Raw genomic sequence first — 4,204 nt, forward strand, 5'->3', positions numbered from 1 at the left:
TGAGAGGCACGTGTGCTGTATTTATTTCTGCAGGCATCCTATCTGCTCTGTCACCTCTTTGGGGCATACAATATCCAAAATCTTCCTTTGGCCTGTTCCCATTGTGCCTGTTGCCATCACTCCTCTTTATGAAGTCTTTGCAGAGAGCATCACGAGAGGACAATATATTGCACATACTTCTAGTAAAAGGCCTGGGCAAACCACTACTGGTCAGCCACGTATTCCAGGAGTAGTTGGAAATGTAGAGTTTGGGGCTTGTGGAGCCTCCAATATTTTACAGAAAATACATATTTTTCTTGGATAAGTCTAATGGCTCTCACTTCTAATGCAATTTACAGCATTTTTTTTTATTCTACCATGTTTGAATGCTTGACTTTTGAAAAGGAAATGTGATATAATTGTAAGATTGTATTCTGGTGCAAAATTACATCTCTTTTTGGAGTGTGCTTATGGCAGGTAAGAAGTATAAATTCAGAATACAGAAGTCTCAAATCAGATTTTCTACTTACTGGGTTTCAGAGATGATAATAAAATGTCAGTTATTTAAGATGTAAAATGAAAATAGAAGAGATGCTTAAACTTAAGGGTGAAGTTTTAAGGAAATATTATTTTAAAAATTATGGCAGGTAAAATAACATTCTTATTCAAAAGCAGTTGAATTTTATTGCTTTGGGGAAAATAATTACAGAATTAAAAATGCAAATGAATGTTTCTCTCAAAAAGTGTTATGTACTTCCTGCAAAATTTGCCACTAAGTCTGAAGTCTTTAAACTCTCAAATATTCCCAAAGAAAATTGTTGCGAAGATAAACATCAGTCCTTTGGGGCTGGAAGTTCTCAGAAATAAGCATTTGAGAAAGTTAGAGCTTCTTATACTGGCACCATCGACTTAGAAAAGTCCTCAGTGACACGCTTTTTCCACAGTACTCCAGAAACCAAGACTTACTCTGTTAACAAACTAGCTTTTAGTTACAAGAGTAATTAATAGAAAGGTCACTGATCCATTTAAACTTTTTTAAGCAGTTATGATCAGGGCTGGGGAAGAGAGTAAAAGGTGAATGGAAAAAGGATCAAATGTGGAATATTTTGACCACAAAGGTCATAAATTTGACTTCAAGTGTACAAAAACCCCAAACTAACAACAGTGCTTTTGGCAGGTAGTAATGAAGAATTGGGAGGATCAGAAATTCTAGAGAGGAAAATCAACATACACACCCACTGGACAAAATTCACCCATGTGTAAACAGGCAGCAAGAGCCCACTTCCCACATGAATCCCATTTACATCCTTAAGTTGGAGTAAATGTTTAGGGGTAATTTCAAAGGCATGCTCAAGAAGAGAGAATTTCAGTCTTTGTGAATTAATAAGTATCCTGGATTCTGCAAAGACTTATGTATGTTCCTAACCTAATATACTGCAAATACTTCTGGTATGATAACTTAGAATGTGTAAATCTAAAATGCTTGCTGTAAAGGTTAGGTAGAATTGGGACCTAAGCAAAGAAATGTGGGACATGAAGAATAAATTGTAAGATCTGTTTTTTAAGTATGTATCGACACTAACAGTAGTTAGCATATGCATAGGGCTTTATATATTAGAAGCACCGTATGGACAATGCTCCAGATCCAAAATGCCAATATTCATGTCAATAATTCCAAGGAAATGGAAGGGGCTACTTCGGTAGGGCTGCAGAATAGAGCCCCTTCACTAAGCTTTAAGTGTAAGAGAGTCACCTATGTTATTATCACCTATAGTTTACAGATGAAATAGCATGATGGGGTAAGAACCAGATATTTGCTTCTTTTTTACATTAGTAAACAACAAAGCTAAGAGAAAACACCTTAACGAACCAAACAAGTCATTATTATGTAGCCATGTAGCCTGGCGTTAGTAAAGCAAGCTGGTGGTGTAGATTCCTCACTTTAAAATTTATGTTAAATAGGGATACATCATGCAGTTGGGGAGCCCAACGAAGAAGAAAATGTCCAGATTTTCTTTATTTCTTTAAAGGTCCCATTCAAGGAAACTCTTAAGCGAGTAGGTTCACCAAAAGGCTATTGAGCCTTCAGTGGCATGCGTTATACAAGTATTTCTCTTGGGTAGTTGCCACTGTTTTAAGACTTGCAGTAGGCATTGCTTGAACATTGCTGCGTAGCCAAGCAAGGATCATATGCTTGAAGAAGATGCTACATTGGCTTTGTATTTTCTTTGTGACATTTTCCTTCCCTAAATGGTGGACTGTTAGTTGGGCTGTTTTGCAAAAAAGGGGAGAATTCAAGGTTTGAAAGCATGGTAAAGTCTGCCTGCCTATCAGCACCCAGACTTTTCAGGCTAAGCTGATTTCTTTCCAAATACCCCCCTCCCAACATTTCTTTGTTGTTTTTTTCTTTATAATTTCATTTATTGCTTTAACTTCTGTCAATTTTACAGACTAGAGCTCCTGTTTCTGTATAGATAGATAAGAAGAACACAGCAAACCAGGATTTCTTTCAATCTTAAAAATGGTTTGCATATCCCGGTGGATAGGGGAACACAAAGTGCACAAAAGATGAGTGGAAGAAGTAAGGTGGAAATAATTAAAATACGGATGGTCTGCCTCGTTGCTTTCAGCAAAATCTTCAGTTCTTAATTCTCAAATAATTAGACACAAATCTTGAAAAAAACATTGATTTAGTGAATACAGACTAAATTCCCTGCTAACTTCAGCTGAGTTACACTAAGAAGTTATTTGCCCCCGCATATTTAACAGAAGATATACTTGGGTGTGCCTAGTGATAACTGTACTTGGGAGAAAGCAAAGCAAAGCAAAGCAAAGCAGGTCCCTTTTTATGCCAGTGGTTTGCACACTGAGGAACCTTGAAAACTCTTGTTTCTCAGACAGGGTATCTGTGGAATTCCTGCCATCTATGTGCAATGAATTCAGACTGAGATCTTAAAATTGGCTTCCTTCAATCGAGTTTTGTTATGTACTTGGCATGCTTTCACACCCAAACCTCCCATCTGCAGCCTGCACCTGCATTGCTCAATATTTAACTCAAAGATCTCTGAACTTCCTGGACCACTAAGGTGTCTTTTGGTTTGCGGCTTGCTGGCCAGGGCTGTTGCTTACCATAAGAAAGAGGTTTAGATGCAGTAAAAAAATGTAGATTTCCAGTTTCCTCAGTTTTGTTTCTGCTCATTGAAAAGAGCTCCCTTCTGGCATGCTGCAGCTTTTCCTCTGCATGAAGCACAGGGCATGAAGAGCAGGGTATAGCATTTACAACCTGAAATTAAAATGCCATTGCTTTGCATTCTTTCTTACATTTTCTCTTTCTGCACAGTAGTGAAGTGAGAGCAGGATATACTGCTACCTTTACCACAAACAAACCCACTATTTTCTGCTCTTAGTTACTGAACTCTTTGAAAAATAGCAAATACTTCTCTTTGTCTTACGACTGTTTCTGACAAGCTGGCAGTAAGAATTCAGGACTCCCATGCAGCCTCTTGTACGACACAGCTGAGCTGCTCCGCGGCATGCCCTCCCCAGCCCACGGGGAGTTCAGCAGCTGGACGGACTAGGGACACAGCGGGTATTCACCCACTGATTTTACAACTACATTGCACCACTAATTATTCACCCTGGTTTTATAGCCATACCTCTCCCTCCCTGGTCTTGTGGGTCTCTTCAGTGCTCTGAAGGTTGGATCCGGCTCGATAAAGTGAAAAAAGTCCCTCTAGGGTTCCCCTATAGGTGCATACAAATTTTTAGAGAGCTGTATACCTTATTAGTAAGACCAAATATTATTTGGTCTTATATTATTATCAGGAATATTATTATTCCTGATATTAAATCTCAGGAATTAGTTCCTAAAAATTATAAAATTTTGTGTGTGCACATGCAAACACTCCTGGGTACACCCGAATATGCATACGTACATACATAAATACAGATACACACAGAGGTATATATTTATAGTGGCTTGGATAACATATGAACTTGAATGTTCATTGGGCTGACTTTTATGGATGGGAGATGATATAGTGCCTGTGAAGGCTGGAGATCTGCTTTACACTAGAAAATATGTTTGGAGCTGGCAAGCCTTCCACAGTTAGGATCAGAGGAAAGATTGCTTTTGCTCATATCTCTTCTTTCCTGGGAAAAAAACCCTTTTCTGGTACAACTGTGTCTCCACTGGAATTTTACTAAATCCAGAGCAGTGAAGGAA

The sequence above is a fragment of the Pygoscelis adeliae genome, unplaced genomic scaffold (genome assembly GCF_000699105.1).
Source record: "Pygoscelis adeliae isolate BGI_AS28 unplaced genomic scaffold, ASM69910v1 Scaffold133, whole genome shotgun sequence".
NCBI classification, from domain to species: domain Eukaryota; kingdom Metazoa; phylum Chordata; class Aves; order Sphenisciformes; family Spheniscidae; genus Pygoscelis; species Pygoscelis adeliae.